At 45.4% G+C, this 27,050-nt stretch overlaps 1 protein-coding gene across 3 annotated transcripts in view; it reads left to right on the top strand.

Annotated features, from left to right (window-relative positions):
- Positions 1-27,050, top strand: part of PSD (pleckstrin and Sec7 domain containing) — a 747,912-nt gene that overhangs the window by 103,009 nt on the left and 617,853 nt on the right. The window contains exon 1 of one of the 3 annotated variants that reach the window (XM_063961402.1): positions 23,801-23,970. The exons of the other annotated variants lie outside the window; for them this stretch is intronic. The gene's annotated coding sequence lies outside the window, so the exon portion shown is untranslated. Of the gene's footprint in view, positions 1-23,800; positions 23,971-27,050 lie in introns of those variants that run through there. 3 annotated transcript variants of the gene reach the window in all.

Here is a 27,050-nt window from a genome sequence, read left to right as displayed (position 1 = left end):
ATACTGAACCAGTTCTGAATATCAGCTGAGCTGCATGAACTTCTTACTATTGCCTTGAGGAAAGCATGTTTATTTCCCTGTAGATCAATTTATGAACAACTAACCCACTACTGATGTGTATTAAATCAGCGACACTTTCTAAATAAAAAGGAGCAGCTATCAAAATCATATACCAATTCATCTGGAAGTTCTAAGTGTTGTGGTCAGTAGAGTGTGGATCTGGGAACTTAATTATACACCCTGACCAATAAATAAGGAATTGTAACAGCTGTTTTTGAATATAGCAACAATCTAAAAAAAAGCTTCCACCTTAAGCTGAATGAGCAATCTAATATCAATTTAGAGGCTGGAGACCTCTACAGCATTGGAAGGAAACAGTTTGTTGCATTTGTATCCAATTGTCTCAGTGGTGTTTTGAAAAATCAAGTATACAGAGCAGAGATATTGTATTATATTATATATATTATTGATGTATTATTGTTTTATTGGCTTGAATTTTAATAAAATATATACAAGTGATATGTGGAACTAGATTTATAGGTAGGGGAAAAGGGCTATTTTAGCTAAAGAAAAATCTAGATAAAATTAATGAATAAAAGCATTTTATTAAAGAAATCTATTAGCGCTGTCTGTTTTTTCTTTTTTTTGAGCATATTGTACTGAGGGGGTAGAGAAGTCCCCCTATTTACAGTGAGCTGCTTGCAGATTTCTTTGATTACTCGTTTGATTGATCCTTTGGAAACGGTATAGCATAAACATACGTATTAATTATTAATTGTCAACTAGCTTGAGGGGCCACTTTATTGTGTCTTTTGTCACATATCAAATAGTTCCCATTGGGCTATTTCACATGGATGGATCCAGTTGCTTAATATTTTATCCTTAAATAAAATGTAGTGTCTGATTTCTACATGTACAGTATTACTGATGTATTAAACTGCAGTCTACTTCAGTATCTGTATGTAGTCAACTTGGGGCAGTGCAGTTGTGTATTGGTTAGCATTACTGCCTCACAGACCTGAGGTCTTGGGTTTGATTCCCACCAGATGTAGCTTGGTGGAGGACCCATCTGAAACAATGGTATTGTCAGGTGTTCCTTCAGGTAGTACCTACTTCAGGTGTGTAGTTAAGGAAAGGAGCAGTGACCAGTTTTGTACACTACCATGGACTTTTTCAAGCTCGAAATACAAAACCATAATGTATCATCTTGGTCACAAAGTATTTTTGTTTTTTAAAGTTCTCAGATTTGTGAACCACAGGCAAAGACATTCTTTAGCTATGTGACATGAGTTATTCATATGCTACAGTATACAAAACAAAAAAAATAATCTCAGAATATAATATGCTATGTTCTTTGGTGACTGGGTATTAACAAACTGGCTTACATGTCAGGGACAGGCTGTTGTGTTCTTCATGTGTGTAGCTCTATTTTCCATTATGTATATTTTACTGTCTATTCTGCCTTTGAGGACGATTATTATTTTTATTCCAATATTGCTTGGCTATTATCTTGATTGCTGTACTCTGTTGAACTACTGCTGGTACTATATTATGCGCAGTGGAGCAGCTGCTGTCCACCATGACACTGCCTAGTAGTATTGTATACGGTTTCACGCTTCAACTTTCACAATCTGTTGCAATTCCAATACAAGGTCAGATATCACTAGTTAAATTAATCCAGAATATCTGAGTCCAAAATAGTTTAACCAATGATCTTATACTTATATCAACAGGTAAACATGTTATAGTTTAAATGTATAACTAAACTTTTACAATATTTTAGCTGGTATACAGATGCATTAATTGCAGTTATGCATTTAATTCCCCTTTCTCCTACAGTGCATTAAACAGCTTGATTGTCTTTGGCTTTTTTCTGAAGCTTCAGACCATTACAATAAAATATTATAAACAATAAGCCTCCCACGTTGATTTCAAGCCCAGGTTGCATAGCATTTATCTCATAGAGACATTATAATTGGATTATTTGGACTAACGACAGCACATAGCAGAATTTGTTTCTGTGTAGGTGTTTGGAGCTTACTGATATATTTATATGGCTGTCCAGCATGTAGATGTTCTTTTTTTATTGTGCAGGTACAGATTTCTTGCTGGTCTTTTAATAACTTTTTGAAGTTTTTGAACATTCTTATTTTATTTTCCATGGTCAAACTGATTATGCCAGCAAGAAAAGTGCTCCCTGCAAGATAAGCATTTCTAGTGTTACCATTAGCTGTATGATCAGCCTTATTTGGCATCATCATTTCCCCTCTAGTGTTGGAGGATGGTTGTAAATTACTGCTATATTACCATTCTCTCTCTCAGAAGATTAAAAGTACTGTATATTTCATTTGCCCATCTGCTTACCTGAGCTCTGCTCAACAAATATATAGTCTTTCCTATTTTTCTATTTAAGTTTGTTTAAGTACAAAGGTAGATATTTTACTAGGATGTAGTTTAGTAAAATAAAATATTGAAAGAACAATTCAGGAAATCACTTATTTATGAGCATTAGTTAAGCAGATGATGTTGCTTTCATCCCTAATTTTATTAATTTTGAAAAGGATTTTATGTTATTTTTTGTAAGCATTGTGAGGAGATCAGGATAGGGGAGCTCTCTCCTGGGACAACAGCACAACAATCCAGGGTTTTTGTTCAATCTAGCTGTTGCTAGTTTTATTGTGCAGTACAAAACTAAACATATAAATAAATCCTACCCATCTGGGCACTAACTAAACATCATAAAGTTCCTCTCTCACAATAGCAGGAACTAATGCCCTTACCACAAACACAGGCATATGCACAGTACTTAGGGGGTCATTGCGGCCCACAGCGCAGTGGGCTGGGACCGTTTTCAGGGACCACTCCAATAAAAAAAATGGCCGCTGACCGTCTGGCCAGGGGTCAACTATAGATCCGATGCATCCACAATTAGATTGTGGACACATCAGGAGGCGGCCTTACTCATGCTGGGCGGCATTGCTCTGTGCTGGGTGGCCCTCGGCATGTTCAGTGATGAACGAATATCTGGCTGTGTACACAGCTATCTGCGTTCATCTCTGAATAACCCCCATAGTAAATCACAGTGTTTCATAACAGGCTTGCTACCTGTTTTTTCCAGGTCAGACCCCGAGCATGCACAAGAGACAACGCACAGATCACAGTGGCCGCGCGGTGGGGGAGACGCAATGGTAGATAAGAACAATACAGGGACTGGGAGCGAGGGACAGAGCCGGTCAGTAAGAGACGCAGAACGCTGTATTTCCATAGCACAACAGCTTAGTGCATCCCGCCACACCCACAGCTCCTCCGGACCCCCTATCCCACCACACGCCACAACAGCGCACCTGCCCATTCAACACCCGATTTACCTCACAAGCCCCTATACCAACTGTCAGGAATCGGCGTTCAGCTGCGTCTCACCAGCGCGCTTGTGTGCAGGCCTCCGGAGGTCATGGCCCCAGTCGCGGCTGCATGGATGCGCTGACCGCGAGCGTCATCTTCAATGTCGCTGAGTACCCCTGAGTCTGGTCCCGTGTGTGTCTTACTGTGTGCCTGCGTCCGGCCTGTATGGGCGCTGCCATGACACCTCAACTCAGCTGACCCAGGCATCCAATCCAGCGCTGTGCTTCCAGCCAGAGTTCAGTGACCAATCACCGCAGAGCAAGGGGTATAAGTTTCAGTCCGTGGCTCAGTCACATCGCCTCGGACAACGAGTCACATATGCTGTTTCTAGTTCTCCTGGTTCCTGTGTTCCTGTTTCCAACGATTCACCGTGGTTACTTTCATCGTTCCATTCATCACTCTGCAGTTCTCCTGCTTACTCCGGATTTCAGCCAAAGCCTGCCACAGCTCATCAGCAGTAAGAGACTCTCCTCAGGTGTTCACTACATTGCTTTACCTGTGCACTTCGTTATCTATATATCAACCTATGCATTTCAGCAGTTAAACGAAACTTGTTGTATTGGGACTGTCTCCTGCTTGGGCCTTGCGTGGCCATAAGGACTTGTGTTATACAGAGACTGTGTATTTCCAAATAATACCGGAGTTCTGTTTACAAATCCATTTGCATTCAGTTACCAGCTTATTCCGTATTGTGTCATACAGAGACTGTGTGCTTCTCAAGTATTACCGGAGTTCTGTTTACCAATTCATTTGCATTCAATTACCAAGTTACTTTATATTCTGTTGCTAAAGACTTTCAGTTATTTCTTGGATTCAGTTATCAATCATTATTTGCTTCATTGCCGGTTCTAAGTTATTATTCACAGTTATATCTTTTGCTCTGTGACCTCTGTGCTAATAAACATCAGCACATACGCGCAGGACTTTTATATTGCCTCTACGCTTTGTACATCGCACCAACACTGACCCACTAGTGCCCCCTCCGGGGACAGACAAAACCAGAGACCTGACAGTTTGTCCGAGGCCCATGGACCCAGACGGTGGTCAGAGTGTGGGGTCAGGGGCACTCCAAAGTTTGGTTTCACGACTGGATGGTCAAGAGGCTGCATAGCAGAAGATTATACAATTTTTACAAGAAATGTCTTCCCGTTTGGACACTCTGCAACAGTCCTTTTCAACTTCAGTTCCTCCAGTGTCATCCTCAGTTTCTGTTCCAGTTCCTAGTTCCTCAGTCTCCAGCCCTCCAGTTGCTTCTGGTTCAATGTCTCGCATTCATCTTCCTACACCAAGCAAATTTGATGGTAACCCTAAGATGTGTCGTGGATTCCTGAATCAATGTGAAGTCCACTTTGAATTGTTGCCACAGAACTTTCCAACACCCAGAGCAAAGGTTGCATATATTGTTTCTCTTTTATCTGGCTCTGCCCTGAACTGGGTCTCTCTGTTATGGGAGCGAGCAGATGCACTGCTGAGTAACTACACAGAGTTTGTTGCCGCATTCCGACGCATCTTTGACGAACCTGGACGTACGACCTCTGCTTCTTCAGACCTCCTTCAAATCCGCCAGGGAACACGTACTGTGGGTCAGTATGTTATCCAGTTCCAGACATTGGCATCAGAGGTGAAGTGGAACAACCAGGCATTGGTTGCCGCCTTCTGGCATGGTCTTTCCGACCGCATAAAGGATGAGTTCACTACTCGAGATCTCCCAGAGCAACTGGAAGCCCTAATTTCCTTATGTGTCAAGTTGGACTTGCATTTACGCGAGCGAGCCAGTGAACGCTCCTGGGGTGATCTTCGCAATAACCGAGTTATGCCTCCTGTACAGTCTTTGCCTACTACTGCTGATGAACCAATGCAGGTAAACAAGTTTCGTTTAACACCTGAGGAGCGGTCCAGAAGGTTAAGGGAAAGACTGTGTCTCTATTGTGCTGCTGCTGGTCATCTGATTGGTTCCTGTCCTGCTCGGTCGGGAAATGCCAGGTCCTAACTTGTAAAGGAGGAGTCAAGTTAGGGACCTTAAATAAAGCTCCTTCATCCCAAGATCTTATATTGCCTGTTACTTTGGAAATCCAAAATGGTCTCCAGTCTCTGTCTGCTTTAGTGGATTGTGGTGCTGCTGGGAACTTTATCACACAAGCTGCAGTGGATAGATTCCATCTCCCAGTGTCAAAGCTGTCTCATTCATTTTACCTTACTGCCGTGGATGGAAGCTGTATCGCTGAAGGTTCCATCACTCAGCAAACCAAACCGGTAGTTCTGGGAGTGGGCTTCCTGCATTCCGAGCTCATCGAATTCCTGGTCATACCAAACGCTACCTATGAGATTGTACTGGGTATGCCCTGGCTCCAATTTCACAATCCACAATTCGACTGGTCTACATTACAGCTAACAGCATGGAGTTCTTCCTGTCTACATTCATGTCTAGCCCAAGTACATCCAATAAGATCTTCAAGTGTAAAACCTCAGTCTGGCCTTCCAGAGGCCTATCAGGAATTCACTGACGTCTTCATTGAGAAAGCTGCTGATATCTTGCCTCCCCATCGAGAATGGGATTGTCCCATCGATTTAGTTCCAGGGAGCAAGCCACCTAGAGGGCGCACATACTCTCTCTCAGTTCCTGAGACCCAAGCAATGAGTGAATATATAAAGGAGAATCAACAGAAGGTGTTTATCCGTCCATCCTCTTCCCCAGCCGGTGCGGGATTCTTTTCGTTAAAAAGAAAGATGGAGGATTACGCCCCTGTATCAATTATCGGGGTTTAAATGACATCATGATTAAAAACAGCTACCCGTTACCCCTTTTTACAGAGTTGTTCGACAGAGTCAGAGGTGCCTGCATCTTCACGAAATTAGATCTTTGCGGGGCCTATAATCTCATCAGGATCCAAAGTGGTGACGAGTGGAAAACCGCCTTCAATACTCGTGATGGCCACTACGAATATCTAGTGATGCCCTTCGGTTTGAGTAATGCCCCGGCTGTGTTTCAGAACTTTGTCAACAAAGTGTTTAGAGATCTCCTTTATAAGTGTGTGGTAGTTTACCTTGATGACATCTTGATATTTTCCCGTGACTTCGTTTCTCAATGCCAACAGGTAAAAGAGGTCCTTTGACGTCTTCGGCAGAATCACCTGTACGGCAAATTAACTAAATGTACGTTTGAAGCTCCCTCAATATCTTTTTTGGGATATATTATTTCCGGAACAGACCTTCAAATGGATCCAGCTAAATTAGAAGCAATAGAGAACTGGTCTCTTCCAACAACACTCAAGTCAGTTCAACGTTTTATTGGCTTTGCTAATTACTACAGAAAGTTTATTAAAGGCTTTTCCACATTAATAGCTCCTATTACCTGCCTTACTCGGAAAGGGGGAAACCCTTCCCAATGGTCTGACGAAGCACTGTCTGCTTTTCATAAAATTAAACAGGCTTTTATTTCAGCTCCTGTGTTACAACAGCCAGATGTCAACAAGGCCTTCATTCTGGAAGTAGATGCCTCGACGGTTGGTGTGGGCGCAATCCTGTCCCAGGTGGGCGTTGATGGAAAGACTCACCCTTGTGGGTTTTTCTCGCGCAGATTCTTGCCCGCTGAAATGAACTATGCCATCGGTGACCAGGAGCTGTTAGCAATCAAATTGGCTCTTGAAGAATTGAGGTATTTGCTGGAAGGTGCGAGATTCCCTATTACCATCTGCACGGATCACAAGAACCTCCTCTACTTAAAGGCAGCGCAGTGTCTGAATCCTCGGCAAGCAAGGTGGGCCCTATTTTTCTCTCGATTTGACTTTAAGTTAATGTTTAGACCTGGCTCACAAAATGTTAAGGCAGATGCATTATCTCGCTCTATGAGCTCAAGTGAGGTTTCGTCAGAACAAACATCTCGACCAGTACTCAATCCCGTGGAATTTGCTGCTACGGGTGTGTCTCAAGTTCCACCTCCAGGCAATATGTTTGTTTCTCCGGAGCTTCGTCCAAATCTTCTGTCCAGGGCTCATACGTCCAAATTTACCGGTCACCCTGGAGTCTTAAAGACTTTCAAGTTCCTATCTCAAACTTATTGGTGGCCTTACATGAAAGCAGATATCCAAGAATTTATTGCTTCTTGTCCTAAATGTGCTCAACACAAAGTTCTTTGTCAGGCTCCCGCGGCCCAGTTGCTACCAAATTCTATCCCAAGGCGTCCCTGGTCTCATCTGTCGATGGACTTTATTTCGGATCTTCCTCCCTCCAGAGGGTATGATACCATCTGCGTAGTGGTCGACAGATTCTCAAAAATGGCGCACTTTGTTCCACTCATGGCGTTGCCCTCTGCTCCAAAGTAGGCACAGTTATTTCTTCATGAAATCTTTAGGTCACATGGACTTCCAACAGAAATAATATCTGATCGAGGTGTACAGTTTGTGGCAAAGTTTTGGAGGGCTCTGTGTTCTGCGCTGCAAGTTAAACTTAAATTCTCCACGGCCTATCATCCTCAAACAAATCGTCAGACAGAGAGGGTAAATCAAGAGCTTGAGACCTACTTAAGACTTTATGGGGGTAATTCCAAGTTGATCGCAGCAGGATTTTTGATAGCAATTGGGCAAAACCATGTGCACTGCAGGGGAGGCAGATATAACATGTGCAGAAAGAGTTAGATTTGGGTGGGTTATTTTATTTCTGTGCAGGGTAAATACTGGCTGCTTTATTTTTACACTGCAAATTAGATTGCAGATTGAACACACCCCATCCAAATCTAACTCTCTCTGCACATGTTATATCTGCCTCCCCTGCAGTGCACATGGTTTTGCCCAATTGCTAACAAAAATCCTGCTGCGATCAACTTGGAATTACCCCCTATATTTCTTCCTCGCAAGATGACTGGGTAGATTTATTGCCTTGGGCGGAGTTTGCTCATAGTTTCCGTTATCATACCTCTACAGATACTACTCCTTTTTTTGCAGTTTATGGTCAACATCTTAGAGTACCGGATTTTCAAGATTTACCCATGATAGATGTGCCTGCGGCTGCCTCAGCCCTTCAACAGTTTTCTCAGATTTGGAGAAAGATTAATTTATCTCTCAAGAAGGTTTCTCAACGGTATAAAGTTTTTGCCGACCGAAAAAGACGAGCAGTCCCTAGTTTAAAGCTGGGTGGCAAAGTCTGGCTATCTACTCGAAATCTCAGTCTTAGAGTTCCTTCAATGAAATTTGCTCCATGGTTTATTGGGCCGTTTCCAGTAGAGAGTGTTATCAATCCGGTGGCTTATAAGTTGAAACTGCCTTCTTATTTGAAAGTTCCCAGTTTCTGTCCTCAGACCATTCATTCTTAATCGTTTCCAGAGAGTTCTTCCAGCAGCTCCAAAGGTACAGCTCCAAAGGTGGAATACGAGGTGGAAAAGATCCTGGACTCTCGGCATCGTTATGGTCGTTTGCAATATCTGATTGACTGGTCCGGATATGGTCCTGAGGAGAGGAGTTGGATCAACGCCACAGATGTTCACGCTCCACGGTTGGTGCAAGCTTTCCATAGACTCTTCCCTGCCAAGCCTCGAGGGTGTTCGGTGCCCACCCATAAAGGAGGGGGTACTGTCAGGAATCGGCGTTCAGCTGCGTCTCACTTACCAGCGCGCTGGTGTGCAGGCCTCCGGAGGTCATGGCCCCAGTCACGGCTGCATGGATGCGCTGACCGCGAGTGTCATCTGCAGTGTCGCTGAGTACCCCTGAGTCTGGTCCCGTGTGTGTCTTGCTGTGTGCCGGCGTCCGGCCTGTATGGGCGCTGCCATGACACCTACACTCAGCTGACCCAGGCATTCAATCCAGCGCTGTGCTTCCAGACAGAGTTCAGGGACCAATCACCGCAGAGCAAGGGGTATAAGTTTCAGTCCGTGGCTCAGTAACATCGCCTCGGACAACGAGTCACATATGGGCCCTCATTCCGAGTTGATCGCTAGCTGCTTTCGTTCGCAGCGCAGCGATCAGGCTAAAAATCGGCACTTCTGCGCATGCGTATGGTGCGCACTGCGCACGCGTGACGTACTTTCACAAAAGCCGATGCAGTTTTACACAAGGTCTAGCGACGCTTTTCAGTCGCACTGCTGATCGTTGAGTGATTGACAGGAAGTGGGTGTTTCTGGGTGGTAAGTAACTGACCGTTTTTGGCGAGTGTGTGTAAAAACGCAGGCGTGCCAGATAAAAACGCAGGAGTGGCTGGAGAAAAAACGGGGGAGTGGCTGGCCGAACGCAGGGCGTGTTTGTGACATCAAAACAGGAACCAAATAGTCTGAAGTGATCGCAAGATAGGAGTAGGTCTGCAGCTACTCTGAAACTGCACAATTTTTTTTGTAGCAGCGCTGCGATCCTTTCGTTCGCACTTCTGCTAATCTAAGATACACTCCCAGAGGGTGGCGGCTTAGCGTTTGCACTGCTGCTAAAAGCAGCTAGCGAGCGAACAACTCGGAATGGGGGCCATGGTGTGTCTAGTTCTCCTGGTTCCTGTGTTCCTGTTTCCAGCGATTCACCGTGGTTACTTTCATCGTTCCATTCATCACGCTGCAGTTCTCCTGCTTACTCCGAATTTCAGCCAAAGCCTGCCACAGCTCATCAGCAGTAAGAGACTCTCCTCAGGTGTTCACTTCATTGCTTTACCTGTGCACTTCGTTATCTATATATCAACCTGTGCATTTCAACAGTTAAACGAAACTTGTTGTATTGGGACTGTCTCCTGCTTGGGCCTTGCGTGGCCATAAGGGCTTGTGTTCAGTGGCGGTTCTTGCCACGGGCAAGCAGGACTTTTGCCCGGGGCGCCGCCTTCCGGAGGGCGCTGGCGCCATCCGGAGGGCGCCGCACCGTGGCAAGATCCGCCACTGCTGCCCGCTGTGTCCCCCGTCCGCCTCCGCTGCCCGCTGCCGTCCCCGGCGCCTCCTGTGAAGGGAACTAGACGCTATGCGTCTAGTTTCCCTTCATGGAGAGTAACTGCTGAGCGGTGCGCGATGACATCATCGCGCACCGCACAGCAAAGGTCCTCTCCACGAAGGGAACTAGACGCATAGCGTCTAGTTTCTCTTCGTGGAGAGGACCTTTTGCTGTGCGGTGCGCGATGACGTCATCGCGCACCGCTCAGCATTCAAGCGGCGCTTTCAATGTACAGGGGGCGTGACTCACCACGCCCCCTGTATTAGGCCACGCCCCTTTCCTGCCCGGGGCGCTCTGCGCCCTTGAACCGGCCCTGCTTGTGTTATACAGAGACTGTGTATTTCCAAATAATACCGAAGTTCTGTTTACAAATCCATTTGCATTCAGTTACCAGCTTATTCCGTATTGTGTCATACAGAGACTGTGTGCTTCTCAAGTATTACCGGAGTTCTGTTTACCAATTAATTTGCATTCAATTACCAAGTTACTTTATATTCTGTTGCTAAAGACTTTCAGTTATTTCTTGGATTCAGTTATCAATCATAATTTGCTTCATTGCCGGTTCTAAGTTATTATTCACTGTTATATAATTTGCTCTGTGACCTCTGTGCTAATAAACATCAGCGCATAAGCGCAGGACTTTTATATTGCCTCCACGCTTTGTACATCGCACCAACACTGACCCACTAGTGCCCCCTCCGAGGACAGACAAAACCAGAGGCCTGACACCGACCAAGAGAGCACCATAACTGCCCCATGACCCCCCCACCGCCCCTACCGTGCACACATCACCTCCCAAAACCCTCCCCCATCCACCCAACCACTTGATCTGGCCCTCCCACACCCATGGCACCTCTAGTCACCCTCCCTATCCCCCTGTCCACTGCAACCACAAATCCCCCAAGCACAACACCTCCCAACCCCCACCCCTCAGGCCGCAGCATATACAGAGTCTCTCCCACGATATACATACTTATATACTGCATATGGAACCCCCACACCCGCCCCTCCACCACCTGCAGCACCACCGCACCCGCCCCTCCAAAACTCGCAACACCCTTGCAACTGCCCCTCCCCCACCCACGGTGGATCCGGACCACCTTCCTCACCCGTGGCACCCCGCCAACCGCACTTCCCCCACCCATGGCACCCCCACAACCACCCCTCCCCCACCCGCGGCAACCCCACAACCTCCCCTCCCCATCTGCAGCTCACAGGAAACCGCCCCTCCCCCACCCGCAGTGGCTCAGGACCCCCTTCCCCCACCACCCCAACACCTCCCCCCGGCACCACCACACACGCCCCCCCCCCCCCCCGCGTGCACTCCTGCAACCTCCCCTCCCCCACCCATGGGACCTCCGGTCCCCCTCCCCCTCCACGTCTCCCTCGCACCCGCCACTCCCCCAACCACAGCACCTACTAGGTGATTCATCGTGCCCTGCATGCGCTGTTCACGCCATCGCAAGGGCCTACGCCCCCAAGGGCGTGTAAGGGTTAAGGGGGCGTAGCCCCTTGCGACTGTGTGAAGAGCACCCGTAGGGCGCAATGAATCACCTAGTATTTATATATTCGTTGCCAAGCCAACTTCTCCACTGGCTCACTTCTCCACTCTTATCACTGCTTCATACATTTGCCCCATAATATCATACAGTTGACCCATCATAAACATTTTAATATTTTAAGCGGGGAAACATAGCCTAGCAATACCTAGAAAATGGGGCTGCCACGCAGTGGGCTCGGTGGCTCGCTGCACTCGCCACAGGTTCTATTCCCACTCTATGGCATGCCGACCATTGGGATTGTGAGCGGGCAGGATGTAGGGTCCAGTATTGTGACCGGCGGTCTCCTGACCACCGGTCACATAACTGCAACCCGTTTGATCGCCGGCTGAGGAGAATAGACAAGTGCTACAAGCAGAGAATGTTAAGTAAGAAAGCATTGCAACCACTTGCTACAAGCAGGCCAAAGAAAATAACTGTTGCAGGATCTTTATGTATACATAACAATACAAAATTAATAGAAAATAGAAATGCGGACATATTCTTCAAAAATGCAGTGATGTCTTAAGGTTTTTATAAAAAAAAATGAGTGAGTCACATAGTCAGTATTTCACTGTGATAGAAAGAGCATTGGGTCTCGCACTATAGCAGCAGACCCTTAATATACTCCAGGACTTTACACACTGATATAATTTTCTGTTCCGCCATAGCGTTGGTTGTCATGGTTTTCCCTCTTATCAGGTCTACCTCTCTCTTCCCGGTAGGAAGGACTTTGCTCAATCTGTTGGCACAGGCAAGTTTTAATAGCTTTCCTGGTGCTTCATGGTTCACCTACAGTATAATGGTGATAGTTCCTGCTTCAGTATAGTAACCTGTCCTCCTTGTTGCTGCTGACCAGGGCTGGTTTTAGACTTTGTGGCACTCAGGGCACCAAAGGAAACGTGGGGAGGGGGCCTGATTGGGGGACATCATAAAAAAATAAAGAAGATATTAAGAAAATAATTGTGGGGCTGCTGTGTATTGCAGCAGCCCCGCAATTACCGCACCCTCCGTAGGGAGGGTGGAAACATTTTACAGGGGGAGAGGGAGGGAGGTGCCATTTGCCTATACCCACTGGAGCAAAGTATATTAGTATGAAGTAGTGCTGCAGCACTTACTAACCAAGACTGCACTCCGTGGATCGACAGCTTGCCTATTCTCTGTCACTGCCCGAAGTTCTTGTGTAGCAGAAGAACCTGCGAATTCCAGTATGTACAGCTGGTTTCCCAAGCCAGCTGTCAGGTTGTGTGCGGTATATTCACAGGCAGAGCCAGTGAACCGGTACGCTTGTTGCCAGATGCTGAAAGCAGCTACCTGCAGCTGGCCAGCGCATTCAAGAAGCGGAAAAAAGTAATGGCTTTGAGTGACATTGGTATTGCAGTACAGTTGTAATGAAAGCCAATGTAATTGCTGGAGGCATGCTGTTTACAGGCGTCTAGACAGCTCTCAAGGGCAGCAGCTAAGGAGGCGACTTTTGGCAATGTTTGTACTTGTAGAGGTTAGAAAATATGGCAGCAAGGGCGGATGCCGGCAGGTTGACTGTGGCCGCACCCACAGGCCGCAGCGCCCCGGACGGTTGTCCTGCTAGCATTCCCTTAACACTGCTGCTGACCATGTTCCATATATGGTACAGTTTTCTTACTTGAGCTTAAATGTCGGTGGAAGTACTCAGATATTATCCTTAAGCCTCTATATTAGAAAACACACCGTTGGTGAAATCTAGCTACATATAATAATATTGAAAATCTCCACCAATAATAAATGAGTACAGATAGCATATAGTACTAGACTTTTAAGTCCCCATGCAGGTAATAATCAATCAGATCCAATAGTAAATGCCTAGGTCAAGGGCTGGAAACAAGCAGAATAAAGTTTAAACATTTCAAGGTCATAGCAGGCAGCAAACACTCAGCAAGCAGATGCCCAAGAGGAGGTGACATAGGATTTACAAATGACATTTTTCAGGAATTCGTAAACTGTTTTTCCGTTATAGAGTGGTACTGTAAACTATATCTTCATTTAAGATTCTTCTCTTCGGGCTCAGAACAAAAGTTAGTGGGGATAGTCATATATCTTTTACAAGGTGATCCCCAGATGTGGGAACTTGGATAACTGCCGACTAGTTAGCAGTTGCAGCACAGTCCAAAATTCAAATAGGGGAGCCACAACAACTGCCAGTGAGTCTTGGCTGGTGATGTTTTGTCAATGCTTGGGATGGCAGTTGGTGTGGCTTCCGTATTTGAATTTTGGACTGCTCTGCAACTGCCACTGGAAAAGAGAGATTTATCTCTCTTTTTTTAGATAATTATGTTTATTAAATATCCCCCTTAGTCTACACAATGAAACAGCTCATAACCCTAATTCATTAATACATCATATACAGCATCCTTTACTGTAGTTTCATATGCATTCTAAAGTAGTAGAAGAAGAGGGTAAGTAGGAACAGATGGGAGAGTGTGGTGAAGAAGACATAATCATGGGAGATAGTTAGATGTGGGAGATGAGATGACCAATCTGGGGCTTGTTGACATTATGGCAGGGTGACCGCATGCTGCATTTCTCCCTGCTATGGTGTCATCAACCCTGGCTGGTTCAGCCAATTACCGTTTAGTGAGGAATTGGGGTATGCTATGCTAATCTTTTCACTATCAGGTGAGGATATGAATTTGGGGGGACCAACACACTGTTTTGTTTTTACAGAAAAACATGCTCAGGTCTGAGGGATATGTGCTGTGCTTGAAAACTGCAGTGGTTTTAAGGCAGATTATTACCGGTTTGTATACAAGATAAGAAGTTAAAAATGATGGGCATCAAGTGAGGTTTAAAATGACCATCAAAACCGATTCTTTGCAATTAAAGTAGACACTTCAGGTTATCAAATTTACCCCAACGTCTTGGGGTAAATTCAGCCACTCAGAACAAATGTGTCTCTTAACAAATAATATAAACAAAAGTACAGACTGGAAGGCTCCCCAGGCTATTGGGCCCTATAACTCTCAAAGATTCTGCACATTACCATTAATCTCAGTAAGAAATTAAAATAATACATTAATTGAAGAAACATCTGCCTGTAATAACATGAGCAGGCATTTTACCAAGTGTTACAAGCTATAACAAACATGTAAAAAAGAGAAAAAGCTATGCGCTCAGGTGAGTAGCACTGCACTAGGATTGTCAGCAGCCTCTTGAAGAAGGGAATTGCCAGTCCCTTAAAACAAAACTATATAAACAAATAACAAGTGGCGCTTGACGATCAGAAAGTTGAAAACATTTATTTGTGTAAAATATATATAAAAAAGTTACAACAACCTCCCGGGGGTAAGAAACAATATTAAAATATCACAATAATATAAATATGTACTGTATTGTAGCTCCGTATTCAAATTGTAATAAAAACATCAGTAGTGAATATTCTTATTTGCATACGATTAATTATTAATTATTATTAACACCTGGAAGGTCATTAAGCGTACTGGGTTCAATATGTGCACAAAAATATAAGAAACTGATAAATAATTATTCTAAACAAGGATCACTCACGGCTGTGTGCTATTTAGAGTTGCGTATGTCACAAATTCATGGCAGTGAGCGGCTGGTGTAGAAAATTGAATTTTTATGCACAATTGCCGCTGGGCAGGAGCTTCTTCGGTCCCTGCTCCCTGGTGCCGTCTCGTTGACTGGACAGAGACACACACCAGAGCCTCAGCGGGTGCAATTGATGCCGCGCCGCGCGGGGAGTCCTGATGAGCCGTCCCCACCAATCCACACCACCTCCGGTACCTCCGTGCTTTCAAACGGAGGCTGTAAGCTGGCAATTCCGGGGTTGCTGAGAAGATAGGCTCTGATGTACCCGGCCAGCAAACTGCCCGTCTTAGGTATAACAGACACCCGGTGTGAACTTCGTGCACCGGTCTGCGCCGGGCCAGGGGGGAACGGCACCTGTGACTACTACCGCCTCAACTTGAAGTAGACGGCTGGGGCTGTAGTGGTAATGGTTGCAGTGCAAATGTTCCTGACTGCAGTGGTTGAAACCGGGCTCCCATGCACGGTTGTATGTGAATAAAAAGCAAACAGCGGTGTTGATCCTTGAGATGCAAAGCCTGTATCCTTAATGCGTTTCAACACCAGCAGAGTGTCTTTTTCGAAAGGCAGATACCTGGGATGGGAGCCCGGTTTCAACCACTGCAGTCAGGAACATTTGCACTGCAACCATTACCACTACAGCCCCAGCCGTCTACTTCAAGTTGAGGCGGTAGTAGTCACAGGTGCCGTTCCCCCCTGGCCCGGCGCAGACCGGTGCACGAAGTTCACACCGGGTGTCTGTTATACCTAAGACGGGCAGTTTGCTGGCCAGGTACATCAGAGCCTATCTTCTCAGCAACCCCGGAATTGCCAGCTTACAGCCTCCGTTTGAAAGCACGGAGGTACCGGAGGTGGTGTGGATTGGTGGGGACGGCTCATCAGGACTCCCCGCACGGCGCGGCATCAATTGCACCCGCTGAGGCTCTGGTGTGTGTCTCTGTCCAGTCAACGAGACGGCACCAGGGAGCAGGGACCGAAGAAGCTCCTGCCCAGCGGCAATTGTGCATAAAAATTAAATTTTCTACACCAGCCGCTCACTGCCATGAATTTGTGACATACGCAACTCTAAATAGCACACAGCCGTGAGTGATCCTTGTTTAGAATAATTATTTATCAGTTTCTTATATTTTTGTGCACATATTGAACCCAGTACGCTTAATGACCTTCCAGGTGTTAATAATAATTAATAATTAATCGTATGCAAATAAGAATATTCACTACTGATGTTTTTATTACAATTTGAATAAGGAGCTACAATACAGTACATATTTATATTATTGTGATATTTTAATATTGTTTCTTACCCCCGGGAGGTTGTTGTAACTTTTTTAGATATATTTTACACAAATAAATGTTTTCAACTTTCTGATCGTCAAGCGCCACTTGTTATTTGTTTATATAACAAACATGTGCCAATAATGCAGTAAGGAGCTGGTGGCCACAGATCAGGGTTCGGAGCGCCACACACTGCAGTAGGACTGAGTATTGCCCATCACCAGGTGATCCAGCCCTGTAGAGAGACACTGATAAAAAAATATATATATTTCAATAACTGTCTGTCTGCCATTTCATCTTGGATGTCATCTCGCCATCTCAAACTCAACATTTCCAAAACAAAATTAATTATTTTCCCACCAGCTAAGGGTAGTTACCAACCTGATATTGCCATAACTGTTGACAATGCAACTATCCACCCTACCCCACAAGCTCGCTGCCTAGGTGTCATCCTTGACTCTGAAATGTCGTTTGTTCCACACATTCAATCTGTCTCTAAATCATGTTACATGCACCTTAAAAACATATCCAAAATACGCCCTTATCTTACACAAGACACTGTCTCCTTAGTCTCCTTTCTGGTCTTCCCAAACATAGGCTCTCACCACTTCAATCCATTTTAAATGCAGCTGCGAAGCTAATTTTCCTCGCCAGACGTTCTTCGTCTGCTGATCCGCTCTGTCAGTCCCTCCATTGGTTACCGGTATTCTACCGTGTCAAATATAAAAATAAGATTTTACTTACCGGTAAATCTATTTCTCGTAGTCCGTAGTGGATGCTGGGGACTCCGTAAGGATTATGGGGAATAGACGGGCTCCGCAGGAGACATGGGCACTTTAAGAAAGAATTTAGATTCTGGTGTGCTCTGGCTCCTCCCTCTATGTCCCTCCTCCAGACCTCAGTTAGAGAAACTGTGCCCGGAAGAGCTGACAGTACAAGGAAAGGATTTTGGAAATCCAGGGCAAGACTCATACCAGCCACACCAATCACACCATATAACTTGTGATAAACTTACCCAGTTAACAATATGAACAACAACAGAGCATCAGTTCAACCCTGATGCAACTATAACATAACCCTTATTTAAGCAATAACTATATACAAGCATTGCAGAAGAAGTCCGCACTTGGGACGGGCGCCCAGCATCGACTACGGACTACGAGAAATAGATTTACCGGTAAGTAAAATCTTATTTTCTCTAACGTCCTAGTGGATGCTGGGGACTCCGTAAGGACCATGGGGATTATACCAAAGCTCCCAAACGGGCGGGAGAGTGCGGATGACTCTGCAGCACCGATTGAGCAAACACAAGGTCCTCCTCAGCCAGGGTATCAAACTTGTAGAACTTTGCAAAGGTGTTTGAACCTGACCAAGTAGCCGCTCGGCAAAGCTGTAATGCCAAGACCCCTCGGGCAGCCGCCCAAGAAGAGCCCACCTTCCTTGTGGAATGGGCCTTAACTGATTTAGGCAGCAGCAACCCAGCCGCAGAATGAGCCTGCTGAATCGTGTTACAGATCCAGCGAGCAATAGTTTGCTTTGAAGCAGGCGCCCCAAGCTTGTTGGAAGCATACAGGATAAACAAAGATTCTGTTTTCCTGACCCTAGCCGTTCTGGCTACATAAACCTTCAAAGCCCTGACCACATCAAGTAACTCGGAATCCTCCAAGTCAGTAGTAGCCACAGGCACCACAATAGGTTGGTTTATAAGAAAGGATGAAACCACTTTCAGCAGAAATTGTGGTCGGGTCTGCAATTCTGCTCTATCCGCATGGAAAACCATGGAAAAGCATGGACAAACTTTTATGTGACAAAGCCGCCAATTCTGACACACGCCTAGCCAAAGCCAAGGCTAGTAGCATGACCACCTTCCACGTGAGATATTTCAATTCCACCGTTTTGAGTGGTTCAAACCAGTGTGATTTCAGGAAACTCAACACCACGTTAAGATCCCAAGGTGCCACTGGAGGCACAAAAGGGGGCTGAATATGCAGTACTCCCTTTACAAACGTCTGAACTTCAGGCAGAGAAGCCAGTTCTTTTTGAAAGAAAATGGATAGGGCTGAAATCTGGACCTTAATGGAACCCAATTTTAGGCCCAAAGTCACTCCCGACTGTAGGAAGTGAAGGAAACGGCCCAGCTGGAATTCCTCCGTAGGGGCATTCCTGGCCTCACACCAAGCCACATATTTTCGCCATATACGGTGATAATGTTGAGCCGTCACGTCCTTCCTAGCCTTTATCAGCGTAGGAATAACCTCATCCGGAATGCCTTTTTCTGCTAGGATCCGGCGTTCAACCGCCATGCCATCAAACACAGCCGCGGTAAGTCTTGGAACAGACAGGGCCCCTGTTGCAACAAGTCCTGTCTTAGAGGTAGAGGCCACGGGTCCTCTGTGAGCATTACTTGCAGATCTGGATACCAAGTCCTTCTTGGCCAATCCGGAACAATGACTATTGTTCTCACTCTTTTTCTTATGATTCTCAGCACCTTGTGTATGAGAGGAAGAGGAGGAAATACATAGACCGACTAGACCACCCACGGTGTCACCAGGGCGTCTACAGCTATCGCCTGAGGGTCTCTTGACCTGGCGCAATACCTCTTTAGCTTTTTGTTGAGGCGGGAAGCCATCATGTCCACCTGTGGCAGTTCCCACCGACTTACAACCTGCGTGAAGACTTCTTGATGAAGTCCCCACTCTCCCGGGTGGAGGTCGTGCCTGCTGAGGAAGTCTGCTTCCCAGTTGTCCACTCCCGGAATGAACACTGCTGACAGTGCGCTTACGTGATTCTCCGCCCAGCGAAGAATTCTGGTGGCTTCTACCATTGCCACCTTGCTCCTTGTGCCGCCTTGGCGGTTCACATGAGCCACTGCGGTGATGTTGTCTGACTGAATCAGAACCGGTTGGTCGCGAAGTAGGGACTCCGCTTGACGTAGGGCGTTGTATATGGCCCTTAGTTCCAGGATGTTGATGTGAAGGCAAGTCTCCTGACTTGACCACAGACCTTGGAAATTTCTTCCCTGTGTGACTGCCCCCCACCCTCGGAGGCTTGCATCCGTGGTCACCAGGACCCAGTCCTGAATGCCGAATCTGCGACCTTCGAGAAGGTGAGCACTCTGCAGCCACCACAGGAGAGACACCCTGGCCCTGGGGGATAGGGTGATTAACCGATGCATCTGAAGATGTGATCTGGACCACTTGTCCAGTAGATCCCATTGAAAGGTCCTCGCATGGAACCTGCCGAAGGAATGGCCTTGTATGATGCCACCATCTTTCCCAGGACTCGCGTGCAGTGATGCACCGACACCTGTTTTGGTTTTAATGGGTCTCTGACCAGTGTCATGAGTTCCTGAGCCTTCTCCATCGGGAGATAAACCCTCTTCTGGTCTGTGTCCAGAATCATGCCCAGGAAAGGCAGACGAGTCGTAGGAATCAACTGCGACTTTGGAATATTCAGAATCCAGCAGTGTTGTTGTAACACTTCCAGAGTGCATGTTACGCTGATCAGCAACTGCTCTCTTGACCTCGCTTTTATGAGGAGATCGTCCAAGTATGGGATAATTGAGACCCCTTGCTTCCGCAGGAGTACCAAGGGGGAAGCTGGCAGGGCCGATTTGAGGTAACGGTGAGGGGGCATCTCTTCGAATTCCAGCTTGTATCCCTGAGACACAATCTCTATTGCCCAGGGATCCAACTGGGAGTGAACCCACTTGTGGCTGAAATTTCGGAGACGCGCCCCCACCGGGCCTAGCTCCGCCTGTGGAGCCCCAGCGTCATGCGGTGGATTTAGTGGAAGCCGGGGAGGACTTCTGTTCCTGGGAACTAGCTGCGTTGCGCAGCTTCCTTCCTCTGCCCCTGCCTCTGGCAAGAAAGGACGCACCTCGGACTTTCTTGCCTTTTTGTGATCAAAAGGACTGCATTTGGTAATACGGTGCTTTCTTAGGTTGTGAGGAAACATATTGGAAAAAATTTGACTTTCCAGCAGTAGCTGTGGAGACCAGGTCCGAGAGACCCTCCCCAAACAATCCCTCACCCTTGTAAGGTAAAACTCCATGTGCCTTTTTGAGTCGGCATCACCTGTCCATTGCCGAGTCCACAGGACCCTTCTGGCAGAAATCGACATAGCATTTATTCTAGAGCCCAGTAGACTAATGTCTCTTTGAGCATCTCTCATATATAGGACAGCGTCTTTTATATGCCCCAGGGTCATTAATATAGTTTCCTTGTCTAAGGTGTCCAGTTCCTCAGATAAGGTATCCGTCCATGCTGCTACAGCACTACACACCCAGGCCGACGCAATTGCCAGCCTTAGTAAGGTACCTGAATGTGTATAAATGGACTTCAGGGTACCCTCTTGCTTTCTATCCGCAGCATCTTTCAGGGTGGCCGTATCCTGTGACGGCAGGGCTACCCTCTTTGATAAGCGTGTTAAAGCTTTGTCCACCCTAGGAGAGGATTCCCAGCGTAACCTGTCCGTTGGCGGGAAAGGATACGCCATAAGCATCCGTTTGGAAATCTGCAGTTTTTTATCTGGAGATTCCCAAGCCTTTTCACATAACTCATTTAGCTCGTGTGAAGGGGGGAAGGTCACCTCCTGCCTTTTTTCCCCATACATATGAACCCTCTTGTCAGGGACTGGGGTTTCCTCTGTGATGCGCAACACATCCTTAATTGCTATAATCATATAACGGATGGATTTAGCCAATTTAGGCATCATCATAATCGACACTGGAGTCAGAATCCATGTCGGTATCAGTGTCAACAATTTGGGATAGTGGGCGCTTCTGAGACCCTGACGGCCTCTGCGACGTAGGATCAGGCACGGGCTGAGACCCTGACTGTCCTAAGGCTTCTGCTTTATCCAACCTTTTATGCAAGGAATTAACATTATCATTTAAAACCTTCCACATATCCATCCAATCAGGTGTCGGCGCCGTCGGCGGAGACACCACTTTCATTTGCTCCCGCTCTGTTTCCACATAGCCTTCCTCGTCAAACATGTCGACACTAGCGTACCGACACACCACACACACAGGGTTTGCTCTTTTTGAAGACAGTTCCCCCACAAGGCCCTTTGGAGAGACAGAGAGAGAGTATGCCAGCACACACCCCAGCGCTATATAACCCAGGAATAACACAGTAACTTAATGTTAACCCAGCAGCCGCTGTTATATTGCTTTTTGCGCCAAATTATGTGCCCCCTCTCTCTTTTTACCCTCTTCTACCGTGTATCTGCAGGGGAGAGCCTGGGGAGCTTCCTCTCAGCGGAGCTGTGGAGAAAAAATGGCGCTGGTGAGTGCTGGGGAAGAAGCCCCGCCCCCTCAGTGGCGGGCTTCTGACCCGCTTTAATATACAATTTTTTGGCGGGGGCTCATACATATATACAGTGCCCAACTGTATATATGCAAACTTTTGCCAAAGAGGTCTTAAATTGCTGCCCAGGGCGCCCCCCCCCCCCCCCACCCGCCTGCGCCCTGCACTTTTACAGTGACCGGAGTATGTGGGTGTGTGTGGGAGCAATGGCGCACAGCTGCAGTGCTGTGCGCTACCTCAGTGAAGACTGGAGTCTTCTGCCGCAGATTTTGAAGTCTTCTTGCTTCTTTCACCCGGCTTCTGTCTTCCGGCTCTGCGAGGGGGACGGCGGCGCGGCTCTGGGATCGGACGACGAGGGTGAGATCCTGTGTACGATCCCTCTGGAGCTAATGGTGTCCAGTAGCCTAAGAAGCAGGACCTATCTGCAGAGAGTAGGGCTGCTTCTCTCCCCTCAGTCCCACGATGCAGGGAGTCTGTTGCCAGCAGAGCTCCCTGAAAATAAAAAACCTAACAAAATACTTTCTTACAGCAAGCTCAGGAGAGCTCACTGAACAGCACCCAGCTCGTCCGGGCACAGATTCAAACTGAGGTCTGGAGGAGGGACATAGAGGGAGGAGCCAGAGCACACCAGAATCTAAATTCTTTGTTAAAGTGCCCATGTCTCCTGCGGAGCCCGTCTATTCCCCATGGTCCTTACGGAGTCCCCAGCATCTACTAGGACGTTAGAGAAATACTTTTACTTACATACAAGGCTATTAACCAAACTGCACCATCATACATCTCCTCACTCATCTCAAAATATCTCCCTACCAGACCCCTCCGCTCTGCACAAGATCTGCGTCTCTCATCCAGATGTATTACCTGTTCCCACTCAAAATTACAGGACTTTATCCGGGCTACACCCCCTCTGTGGAATGCCCTCCCACGCACAATATGACTCTCCACTAGACTCCAAAACCTTTAAACGTTCCCTGAAAACTCATCTCTTCAGACAAGCCTACCAAATTCCTGACCCACACACATAAACTTCAATGCTTCCCTATCCAGTTACATCCCCTCTGCACAGTCCCTATAACCTCACATTTTGTCTTCCAACATTGCTGGGTGATCATATCATACAACCCACTAAGAACCTAGCAATCTGGGGAACCATTATGTAACAGGTTGCATCTATCCTTGTGTATCAATACCTATTTCCCTATAGATTGTAAGCTTGCGAGCAGGGCCTTCCTACCGCTATGTCTGTCTTTGCCCTGTTTTGTTCTATAACTGTTGTTCTAATTGTAAAGCGCAACGGAATATGCTGCGCTATATAAGAAACTGCTAATAAATAATAAATAAATAATACAAAACTTTCAATCACAGTGTTTGAAATAGAAATGTATCTCATACATGTATATTATTTATATTGTATATTATGTATGTGCATTTTTTATTTTACTTATTTGGCATTCAGCCTTTTATTTAGTATTCCCACGACAATAAATGCCTATTTTCAAAATCGAGAGAGCGTATCTTGGGGAAGGCTATTGTTTTTCTGTATTGACATGAAAGTGCATTATCTGCAGCAGCTGATCAGCAATTGGGTGTTGTTCATTACATTTGCAATAGAGAGTTGATGGTGACTTGCTTGTGACCTTGCCATCAGCCACCAGGACAAAAGCACTTCTTCCTTCCATCTGCCACCTAGAGTCTTAACTGACAAGGCAGGCCCTCAGTATAAGCAGGAGCTGATTGGCTGTTCCAAGCATTCTGGCTTTGAATGACAATGGATGAGGGAGTGAAGAAAGATTGGGATTAATCCTGCGGTAAAAGGCTGTTGCTAAACTCTAACAGCAATATAACTGCTGAACCGATAGAATGAATACAGTTTGTATGTCCAGTCTCTGCAATCAGCGGCAGATGTCTTTCTTGTCTTGCTGATATGGGGAAAAAAGAATGCAAGAAAATGGAATATTCAGGGCACCATGGGTGAGTAATGAGCTATGCAACCAGCTAGCTTAATTAGCTTCTCTTTATTCCCTGCTATATACAGTAGGAGAGAAGGTGACAGTGGAAATATGACTGAGAAATCTTGTACTAGAACCAAGATTACTGGTGTTGTATATTGGGTTGGATGATTGCCTGCAGTTTGTTAATGAACCTTTTCACGTCTGTAAGGCCCTGATAAACATTGTAAATCAATAGGGTTAAATATGTAAATAAACTCATTTTCTTCTTGAAATTATTTTATATGTGTTCCTAAGATTTGTACACATTATCAGCATCTTATAGATGGATATCATTTAAAGAAATATGTATGTGTTATGTGTTTATAATATAGCATAGAAGAAAAGCATGGAACATATGTGAGTGAGCAAAGGATTTATAATACTAATAGACTTAAACAAAAACATAGCTTCAGTATATGGGGATTCTAATAGTTCTGTATGCTAATACAGTATTCAAGACTGAAAGTCTAGGATGCCAGGCAATAATGCTACATGTGTGCTTGAGTGACATATTAGAAGAAGAATACCCATGTTCATGGTATTCTTGTGGTCTGGCAATACGGATGTAAAAACTGCTAAACTATAGCATATGATACCATATACTAAGCTGGCTTAGCAACTAAGATGTTACTTTGAGCGTGTTTAGCAGCTTTTATGATGGTTTTTTTCACCAGTTGGAGGTTCTGACAGACACAAATGTGCAATTGGTGATACTATCAGGCTATCAGCTAGTGATCAAGCATTTAAACATATTGTTTTGCTTTGTCACTCGAGCATTTCTTTTGGTACAGTTCACTGTTGCAGGAATGCATGCACTGGGAGGATTGCCTACCACTGTTCTAGAATGTTGTAGTTTTGTGCCAATATATTTCTCCCGTTCAGATTCAACCATAATTAATTATTAATTGTATTATATTTAATTGCAAAGGACAGGATCTATTCTCTTTTACAAAGAAAGATAACTATAGAGTTATTGAGTTAGCAGCAATGGGAGCAGGTTGCCATTGCAGCGGCGTATAAACGCCACCTGATATTGCCCAGACTCAAATTTTTATGTATGCAGCCCTACAGTATGAGACTGCGAACAAAAAGCCATGAGTTCAGAGGTATTGTAAGTGCAACATATAACTGCACTTACACGCTCTAATCAAATTGAACCCTAGGTCTCTTATAATGCATTTTATTATGAATCAACGGATTACCTTATGTAATATTTGCAACTGCATGATCATTATTGATTAGGAGTGTGGGTGGTGTAATGGTTAGCATTACTGACTCATGGCACTGAGGTCTTAGGTTCGATTCCCACCATGGCTCTAACTGTGTGGAGTTTGTATATTCTCCCTGTACTTGTGTAGGTTTTCTCCTGGTGCTCCAGTTTCCTCCCACAATTCAAAAATATACTGGTAGGTTAATTGGATCCCAACAAAATGAACCCTAGCGTGAATGTGTGTGCGTGTACATGTGGTAGGGAAAATAGATTGTAAGCTCCACTGGGGCAGGGACTGATGTGAATAAGCAAATATTCTCTGTAAAGTGCTGCGGAATATGTGTGTGCTATATAAATAACTGGTAATAAATAAATAAGTAAACCCCAGATAAAATGTAAAGGTTAACCATTAATAACATGTTTAGGTTTGCCGTGTGTCTTTGCTGAAGTTTGCATATAGAAGTGCCATCTTTATGCTAAATACATTGTATTTACTTTTTCTTCGCCAAAACTTTTTCCCTCTAAACAGTTTGTTTAAGGCATTTCTGAGAGTTTTATTTTTAACTAACTGTAGGAAACAAAATAAAATTAGCATGACAATAATTTTCCTAATTTTTTTTTTTTTTTACAATAATTTTTAATTCAAATACTATAAAAAAAATTAGTGAAAGTGTCATATTTGATTTTGTTATTTTGGTAATTTTTTTTAATTGGCATATTAATGCTTCTAATAAGGTTCTTGGCACTTCCACTTTATGGCAGATGCCATCCGGAGCTTATTATAGAAACAATTATAACATTTTAGCAGCTGATGGCTAGAAAATTGGCTTTGATTATTGGCAAAGAAACCAACTAATCTTTTCAAATTTTTCTATGTTATTTTTATTTCCTAGGGTAAAAATATTCAAGTTCTATTTTATTTTCATGGCAATTTTATGAAATGACTTAATATTATTGTTGTTTATTTATGAGGCACCACAAGGGTTCCATAGCACCAAACAGGAGTAATACATCTGACAATATGTTACATGAGTACAAACAAGTTTCACATGAATACATAATTACAGTGTGCAGTTATAATTACAGTATGTAGGAAATACAAAGGGTTGAGAGCCCTGCTCTAATGAGTTTACAATCTAACGATGATATGGGAGAAACAAGCTGGGCAGAATAGGACAGAGATAGGGTGGTCAATCCCAGTATTGGGATCGGCGGGATCCCGGGATTTAGGCCTAAAATTGGCTGGAATTGGAGCTTCCAATCCTGTGGATTTCGGGAATAGAAAGGCCCTTCAATGCCAGGCAGCGTTGCGCATCCTCAGGAGGATCATACGCTGCCCAGCTCCGTCCTCCCGGCTCCCCCTGCCCCGGTTGTGCGCACAGAGCAGTGTGACATGAAGTCAGAGGTCATGCTGCGCTGCCTGGACAGCACCTCGCCGCCCAGCGCCTGCAGCAAGTTAACCCGCCCGAACTCCCAGAGGATGATGAGTAGTTCTGTGGGTCCTGAAAGGAGGGGGGGGCACTGAAGATTTTGATTTTCAAATCTTCAACCCTATACCGGGTATCCTGGGAATGTGAACATTAATCGCATCGCTGCTGTGTCTCTGTATGCAGTGGATCTGAGAAGATATGCAAATGTCACCGTCGCACTCTTTTGTGCAGAGACGACCACAGCCAGCTTCTCAGATCCGCTGCTTGCGTACAAAGAGGTACCATCAGATGATCATCGGTCACACCATTAGATCTCTGAGCAACTGTATGCTCATAATGCCTTTAACAGGTAAGACGTCAGAACCACTGCATAAGTAAACAGTCACTGGCTGTAATATGCCCAAAACAGTTGCAATGTGC

This window comes from Pseudophryne corroboree, chromosome 3, assembly GCF_028390025.1.
Source record: "Pseudophryne corroboree isolate aPseCor3 chromosome 3, aPseCor3.hap2, whole genome shotgun sequence".
Taxonomy (NCBI): Eukaryota; Metazoa; Chordata; class Amphibia; order Anura; family Myobatrachidae; genus Pseudophryne; species Pseudophryne corroboree.
Note: the sequence above shows the minus strand (reverse complement) of the source record. Positions and strands in the feature narration are given on the sequence as shown.